The sequence below is a fragment of the Lucilia cuprina genome, chromosome 4, assembly GCF_022045245.1.
Source record: "Lucilia cuprina isolate Lc7/37 chromosome 4, ASM2204524v1, whole genome shotgun sequence".
Taxonomy (NCBI): Eukaryota; Metazoa; Arthropoda; class Insecta; order Diptera; family Calliphoridae; genus Lucilia; species Lucilia cuprina.
The window spans coordinates 48,552,101-48,561,509 of NC_060952.1; the positions used below are offsets into that span (position 1 = coordinate 48,552,101).

Here is a 9,409-nt window from a genome sequence, read left to right on the forward strand (position 1 = left end):
GTCTGTCCGGCTGTCTGTGAGCTTTCCAAGACAAATTTTTTCCACATTTATTTATTTATTTTTTCGTTTCTATTTTAGTTTTTTATTTCTATTTTCGATGTATTTTTAATAGGTTTAGGTTATGGGGAGACATACGATACCAAAACTATGTTATAGACATATACATTATACATATAAACGTTATAAAATAAACGAAAATAAATAAAAAATACACACATATGAATTTATTCATGTATGTATACAATGGATGCCGGTCGAGACAATGCAATAAAAATGAACTTGATGATAATTCTTAGCTTTCTTATGTTCTTAGAAAGTGTGTTAGTTATAATTTAATATTGTTTATTATTATCATGTTTGTATGTCTATCTATTCGTCCGTCTATATGTCTGTATGTTTTATACATTTACACATACGTGTAGATATTCATACATTTATGTAAATCTTTGTATAGAAGTAAAATGTAACTTATAATTTGTAGGACTTAAAAATTCTGAATGAATGAATTGACAGCTCCTATTTACTTTCACAACGAATACGCGAAACATAACAAACTGAAATAGATCAACAAATGTTTTCTAGGGCACATCCATGCTTTCAGACTAATGTTTTCTATACGATTTTATATTTTTACCTCGTATTAGTACCAGACAAATTATACATACATATATCAGTTATCGGACAAAAATTAAGTTTCATTATAAATTTTTTTTTAGTTTTAAACACAGAGTCATGTGTCTTTATTCATAAATTTAAATGTGAAATATTTGTGGACATGACTTAGTAAAGTAAAATTATGCTGGTTATAACATCGATTTTATATTATAAATAATATATTAAAACTTTTATTCAATTATCTTCCGATCACAGAGTAATAACTTCTTGAAGTCAAAATTTTACAAAGTCAAATTCTTAATAATGTACAGTTAGGTTTTTTTGTATAAAAATAAATTGTATGACATACCCGGGTATGTTGGGTATTGATGTACGTAATATTGCATGGGCATAGACAAGACGGTTAAATAAATTTGCTGCTTTCGAGAAGGGTTTGTAATACAGTTTGAGGTTTGCTAATACAGTGTTATTTGTTTTTGGGTAGGTGACACAGTTTTAATTATTTATGCATAATACAGCTTAGATTTGTATGTATGTTATGTGTACACACCACTTCAGTGGGGAAGGTATATTGGGTTTGTGCTGATGTTTGTAACGCACAAAGTGGGTACCCTATACCCACCTTAAAGTATACCAATCGGCTCAGAATAGTTTTCTGAGTCGATTTCTGAGGTTAAGATCGGTCCATTATTTCACCTAGCACCCATACAACTGAACCCCCGAATATGACGTGTAAACCTTGTAATCAAACAACAGGAAGCAATTTTGATGATAATACAATGAAATTTGACATATGATCTTCTATGGTACCATAGGCGAAGCCTATTGGAAATGGTTCACATCGGTGCATTATTTCACCTAGGCCCCATACAACTTAACCCGCCGAATAGAGCTTTTAAGTTCATAATTATGTTTCATATGCACGTATGTCGACAAAAAGTTGCAAAACATAGTTCTATACTAGCCTTGATGACCCTTATGAACTTTATAACTCTAGGGCCTCGTTTGACCCTTGCCCATATAAAAAACCCCCTTCAAAATTTGACTTAAGTGTCCACAGTTTTATTCAATACTAAATGGATTAAGTATACCTGAGACAAGGTACAATTCAACTTATATGTTTTATTATTGAAACTAGTTTACATTTTACTTTTTGTAACATGTGTAGGGTATTATATGGTCGGCCTCGCCCGACTATAATTTCTTGTTTTTGGTATTCATTCTTTTTAAGAGGTTTTATATACATTTTGCTGAAAGATAATCCCAATCGCTGTTTCAGCTTTTGTTTAAAAATATTGTATCTTATATGCATATTTATGGTGAAAAAATTCAAAATATTGATTATACACTGAAAATAATGCTTAACTTTAGGAAAAAAATCGTAGCTACTCTTTTCGTAATATTTACAAAAATTTCGTATATAATATGTATGATATACTATTTTTACGAAAGTAGAAATACCTTTCGAATTTAAGCGAAATTTACATAATGATATTAATCATATTACTATTATGTAAAACTATTACAGCTTTTATAAATTTAGGAAAAATTATAATATAATTCACTAGCTTTTTTTTCCATAAAAAACTTAAAATTCGTGTAGATGATAATTTATTAAATAAAATTAGAAAAATACTTTAAAATGAACAAAAATTTTTGTATAAATTAATATTTCGTAAATTTTACCATATTTATTCAAAATTTACATTTTACAATTTATGTAAGTTCATTTTTCTAAGATTATTTTATTATGTACGCCAATTTTCGTATATATTAGACTTTTGAATATATGTTAGAATTGTGATACATATATTAATAGTATACTGTTTTGCTAAATAACTTGCTAAAAGATGTATTGCGATAATTGCACATTGCCTAGCACCACTTATAAAATGAAAAATCTTGGTTAATAAAATATAAAAAATACTTAAAAGTTTATTTAATTGTACCCGTAACGACCCAAACTTTTTGTGCAGAAATAACATATTAAGGAGAACATATTTGTATGAAATGTACTATTAAATTCAAAAATACTTTACCCGCTTCACTTATACATTGTGACAATGAAACCCAAAAAAAACTAACTGTTATTTAAAATTATGTCTTCCAAATTTAATGAGGATCGGCCCATATTTGACCTATACTCCTATATAAAGTTTCATTTAGAAAATTTTGTTTTTTTTATTAATAAATTGCTTAAATATTTTGGAATTAAGGTGAAATTCAACATAAAATTTTCTTTTATGAAAATAAATTAAAAATATACTCATGGTGTGGGGTATTATATGGTCGGCCATGCCCGATTATACTTTCCTACTTGTTTAATAAAATTTTTATTTTAATAATTATTTCATAATTTTTTTTCTTGAACACTGACAAATAACATTATTTTAGGTCCCTTATTTTTAGTTTAAGAAACTAAGGGGACTTCTGCGGAATTTTAGGTATCTAAATGAAAATTGGCACGTTATTAAAGGGTTCGTGGATCACGAATACACAGGCCGGCAAAATTTAAAAAATCAAAACCCTAAGACCAAGTTAGATGTTTCTGAGGAATTGATCCATGCTTAATCCGTATGACACTGCAGAAACTCAACAAAACTAATTGTTATTTAAAAATATATCCTTTTTCCAAATTTAATGAGGATCATGTTTAACCTGTACTTCTATATTAATCCTATATTATTCCTCATTTACAAATTTTTTTAACAATAAATTGCCTAAATACTTTGGAATTAAGGTAAAATTCAACCTAAAATTTTAATTATGAAAAATATAGGGTATAGGGTATTATATCGTCGGCCATGTCCGACTATACTTTCCTATTTGTATCTTTATAATAATTTATATAAAAACAAAGTTCGGGTATGATTTATAAAGTAATATTTAATGATTTGTTTTGTAGTCTAATATGCATGTTTGGAGTTTTGAATATGGACAAATTATTAAACAATTTCAGATGAACTAATGTAATGTTATTCTAGTATGGTTGTCGAATTCGAATAAAAATTATTCGATTAATCGAGGACAAAACTTTGTTTTTCTTCGAAAGAATAAAAATTGTCAAATTTAGAATAATGAATAATTCAAAAATTTTCGTCGATTAATCAAATATTCTAATAAAATATCAATTACACTATTTGTTAATATTTATTGTAGTATTGAACAAATAATTACGTTAATATTTTGCAAAAAATACTAAATCTAAAGATTTGTTATAATTGAAAAAAAACTTGTACTTCAAAGTTGTTCAAAAACTGATTTCCAATATTAAGCATCTATAAGAAAATCAATTATTGATCAACTTTGTATTAAGAAAAAGTTATTGATCTTTAACTTAGTCCACAAAGACCATATTGCGTTTTATAAAAATGGAAAAATACTATTTTCATTACAACTAATAAACCGATTTTCGCTTTTTTAGATGTTATTAAGATGCCGTTCGTAATTTTTGCTGGAACAGGATGTAAATCATACTCAAAACTTGGAAATATGTTGAGATTTAACTGACTTATAAGTGCATGTATGAAAACCCGTTTTTATCCGTATCTAATGATTTTACTTACATTTTACTAAATTATTCGAATAAAAGCATTTATTCATTAATTGTTTGTATATTCGAATAATTAAATATTAAATTTAATCGAGTACTCATATGAACTTTTTTCGAATAATTTTAAACACGAATAATTAACAACCCCATATTCTAGCCATGTAATATTTATCTTTGAACCCCACGTATTTTTTTGGTTTCTTTTGTAGTTAATGAATATGAAATGAAAGATCATTCACCTATCTTTGTATAGATATAGATGTTATGTACTTACTGTTTATATATGATTGCATGTGGGTAATAACTATTTTAGGGCGGTAAAATACCACAGCACTACCTTATTGTCAATAATGTAAAAAATTGCCACACTAAAAGCTATTTGGGGGTATATTTTTGCATTTCTAATATTCGTCTACGACTGAACAAAATATATATACTCTAGCTTTTTTTTAGATTCTAAGAAGTCCGTCTACCTGTCTGTTTGTTGAAAACGCCATAGAGTATAAACGGGAATAGCTAGAGATATATTCCTGCACAAATATTTTTTCTTGATGCACGTAGTTTGGTATTGGTCCACTATTTCGCTTATACGATTTCAAAAAATTACTTCAACGCTCATAACTATCTAAAGGAAGCATCTATAGCTATGAAATTCGGCATAAACATGTTTTATAGGAACCTAAATCTCTTTGTAAAATATTATAAGGATCGGCGCATAATTAACTGTAGCCGCCATTAGAAAATGACTTTATCGTTAATAACTGTCCAGAAGAAGCGTGAAATTTGATATACTTACAAGACAGTCTCTTTGCGAAATTTTACGAGGATCGGTTAGTAATTGACTCCCCGATATATTTAAGGTTTGTTAGTTAAATTTTCTACTCAATGCACCACTGTTTAATTATTTTACATATTTTATTGTTTTCTTTTTTAAAAAACACAATTCTTAACATGCAATTAAATAAAATGTGCAAACAAAATGACAAAGAAGAAAATAAAGTACTTCTATATCAGATTCAAAGAATAATACTAGTGTAGTGGTGAATTTATTATAATCAAGTTTTATAGCAACAAAAATCTCTCTAAATGTCCTATTCAGAAAATCACTCTGATATCTACATTTATTTCCATTAGTAAAATTCAATATATATAAAAAAAAACGGCACAAAATTCAATGGTGGCTATAGAATATTCGGCATGACAGGATATATCACTCCTACTTCTTTGTATTGATTTACAGTTAAATAGTAAGTTTGTATAATAGGATAATTTGATTGAAATTATTCAGTTTATTCGTTATTTGAAATTTGTCAATTTTTATTTATGTGTCAGTTAATTGCCAAATTACTGAATTTCATTAGAAAGCGACTACCCCATGATTAAATAAGGCCCAACCATTAAGAAATTCGACTGGGTTTTAAGGCTCGTATAAAAAACTTAGTTACTATTATATATAATATAATTATGAGCTTAAATGCTTTATTCGGGGGATTTAGTTGTATAGGGGTCAGGATAATAATGGACCGATTTCACCCATTTAGACATAACCTTTCTCCAAAACGTTGTATGAGCTTAATTTCATCTTATTAATTATTATTTTGAAAATGATGGGTGGGCATAGAACAAATATTTTGTAACAAATTTCAGCACAAATGCATAATATAATTTTTGCAGCTTTCCAATTTTTTTTTTAAATTTTTATTTTCTTTTTGCAAATGAAAGACAGATGATTTGTAATGGAAAATATCCATTAGTTTTATTGGGAATTTTTATTCTATTTCAATAAGAATTTCTTCTATTTATAAGGAGGATAAATAGGGACAGACATTTTATAAAACCAAATTTTGTGACCCTTACAAAATATCTTTCAAATATCTTCAATTCACAATATCAACATAGAAATGATAAGTTCAAAAATATTGGTGAAACTAATGTTGGTGATAAGAGTTTAACTTGAATAACATTTTGTGCGATATGAGTAGAGATAATGAGATTAAAGTGACAATTAGTAACGAACCACTAAAACTTTCTTACCTTTAATTTAACGAATTCCTTGAAAAATTATTTAAATCAGTTGACGATGTTCGCAAAGTTATAAATGGTTATATGTCAATTAAATTTAATTAACGTAATATAAGTTTATATAAACACAACACACACAAAAATGTTCAAATGTTTAACTCAACGGAAATGTTTATTTTTATGTTTGTACACATATATTTACTTCTTTATTTTGTTGTAATTATAATTATTTTTAGGTTTAGTTGTTTATAAAACAGGAGAAACGAAATGTATAAAGTTATTGAAATGATTCGGCTCAAAACAATTTTATTTAATTACACAGACTTGTTTTTGTTTCCTGAAATCAGGAACATAAGGTGTTGTCTAGAAGCTGTCACCAATAATTTTTTTGTTCTTTTGGAGTTTTTCTTTTTTAGATTGGCGACTTGTCTTTTTAATTGCCAAAAATTAAAATTGTATGTCAATGTTAATGATTATAATTAATTTAAATGAGTTGTGTTTTTAATTTTGATGATTTTATGTTTCACAAAAAATGAGAAAGGGGCGCGGGTGAGAGGAATTGTGCATTTAATAATTTTAAATGTATTTTTATTGGAAGCACTGATATTTTCTTTGTTTTTAACTTAATGTCATCACTGATCAAATATGTGATAGTTTTACATATTTACTTATATAATTCACATTAATTGCACTGTATTGATATTTAATTATTTTTGGCACTTTATATTAATTATTTTATTGTTGACATATGATTTGCGTTTAATTTATTCGTCATAAATTTAAACTGTTGTTGGTTATGAAATTGCTTGTTTGTTGATTCAAATTTAAATCCGCTGCTGCGACACTCTGTGTTGACTCGTTCGAGTGCGAAAAGGATGTGACTGTGTTTTGTTCAAGTAGTGACAGCGAACCTAAAGACTTCGCGCTCGGCGACAAACTATCGCGAGTATTATAAGCGAATATTGAATTTGAACGGCGAAAGGATTTATTTCCACACACACTAACCAAATTCTGCATGTGTGTATTTACTTGACGTATGTACTAACTAGGTAGGTATGTTGTGTAGATATGGAATCGCTATAGCGTAAATGGTGGTTGTTGTTGCGGTTGTATTCCTCTATCGGTCAATTGTGCTGACCGTGGTTTGTTTTAGTGTTGTTGCAAACTACCCGCCGTTTTCGGTGACAGTCAAAAGTACAATGATTAACGGCGAAAATCAAATGAATGAAGACGGCGTCGACTACGAACACGTCTACGAAAATGACAACGACAAAATTGACGGTGGCATCGTTATTCTGCCAACAACGAACGATGTCGTTGGAAGGAGAAACATTACACACAACAATGGTAATGGAGAAAGATGAACAAATGTCGTTGATAAGTGAGTGAATAGAATTTCGCAACCATTTTTGCCTGCCTGCCAGCCAGCCAGAGATAAATGTTTTCTTAACTTGCTGTTGTTGTTATTTTTTCGTCGACCGTTTCGCGCAGCACCACACACGCACGTATACATCCTGTGAGAATATAACCAAACCACTGTTAGTTAGATGAATTCATTCCGTCAACCAATTTACTTAGGCCTACGAAGATTCTTATAATAACAATGTGTTGCCATAGAGGCTTGTACTAGTTTTTGTAACATGACCACTTTTTCTGGACGTACATACAAGTGTATGTACGTTTGTCTATCTATATATGGTATGTTTGTTTAGGTAAAGTTGATGTGTCGTATGCTACGACGTAGCATCTTTAGAGCTGAGAACACACACACATTCATATTTATAAAATTTACTTGGTTATTGCCAGAGAGATCTGCAAGATGTTTCTATAAACCATCATTTCGCCTCTTTTCTGCGTACCAACCAGTCATCCATTCAGCAACAACAGTAAACACACATTTTTGCTACACGTCATACCAAATATTGAATGGTAAAGACGATGAGAAGGAACATGACATACGTCTTAAGTGTAGGTTCTATTTTCAAGACAAAGACGTTATACTAAGCTTCATACATTTAGTCAGCCAGCCTGTTAGCTAGCCAACCAACTTACTAATGGTGTTGGTTAATGTGAATTCGCAGAAATATTATGATTGAGTAAAATTAACATAACGGCAACAAGAAGAACATCGACATCAAAGCACTGCATTTATTTCTAGCAAAATGTATATATGTATATGAAAAATGTTTGATTGCAACAAGTCTGTTTTAGCTGTATAACATCATTTAATTTATTCAATACATATGAATATTACAACAAATACATTAGAATATTACAACAAATCCTTGAGACTTTCAAACATGTATGCATACGCTTGACATACATGATTTAGTTTAATGTTGGATCGAACAATTTTCACTATTCAAACGGGATGTTCGTCGTTGTTAGTTGCATCGATAAATATGTATATTCAAACAAAACAAATGTTTTCAATATTTGCACACATGATTTTGTTTGTGTGTGTGAACAATACTGATGCATCTGTAATCTCACATTTGACACGTTCTATGCGAGAATCAACTAATTTTTGTATTTTAGGGATATAAATTGCATTTTATTCATTTCATAGAAAACAAAATGAGACATAAATACAAACAAATACAAATTACGAATTTGTTGGTTGCATGTTGTTGTTTATAAGTATGATTGGTAAGAATATCTTAATTCGTTATGCCTACAATTTAGGACCATTAAAGATGTTCTGCTCATGCTGTGTGCTATAACATTATTGCTAAAAATCCTACAGTTTCTAAGAAAATTCTGATAATCTGAAGATGTGTAAGAAAAACAATAAAATCCTACCATTTCAAAAAAAAAAAAAAAAAACAAAGAAACCCTAAGATCACGACTACTACTACAACATATTACATTGCATGCATGCTTTTATATGGAATAAATATGTATGTATCTATATCACTGAGTTTTGTAATTATGACCTTTTTTAAACCCCTAAAAGAGTGGGGATGAATTGTTCGCATGTGTGTGTGTGTGTGTTTGCGTATAAAATTTGTACCACAAGTTGCATGTTCTTATGAGAAGCATCTATTGTTAATAAGTCCTTTTCTGTCTCAACTTTTCTAGAACCTGCCTTGATTGTATGTTGGCTAAAATTTTGTCCATCCCGAAGAAATTGCAAGTAATTAAGCCTTTCTAAGATACAAAACATGTTATGTGAATAATACACATACATACATACATACATACATACATACATACATA

General features: G+C 29.0%; 2 protein-coding genes across 5 annotated transcripts in view; one reads left to right on the plus strand and one right to left on the minus strand.

Moving 5' to 3' along the window:
• The window catches only part of LOC111679124 (coiled-coil domain-containing protein lobo), a 776,294-nt gene that overhangs the window by 123,194 nt on the left and 643,691 nt on the right, over positions 1 to 9,409 (plus strand).
• Positions 1 to 9,409, minus strand: part of LOC111685959 (protein distal antenna) — a 109,182-nt gene that overhangs the window by 5,631 nt on the left and 94,142 nt on the right. The window contains exon 2 of one of the 4 annotated variants that reach the window (XM_046949219.1): positions 6,203 to 7,704. The exons of 2 other annotated variants lie outside the window; for them this stretch is intronic. The gene's annotated coding sequence lies outside the window, so the exon portion shown is untranslated. Of the gene's footprint in view, positions 1 to 6,202; positions 7,860 to 9,409 lie in introns of those variants that run through there. One more of the 4 variants, XM_023448237.2, reaches the window with a different exon arrangement.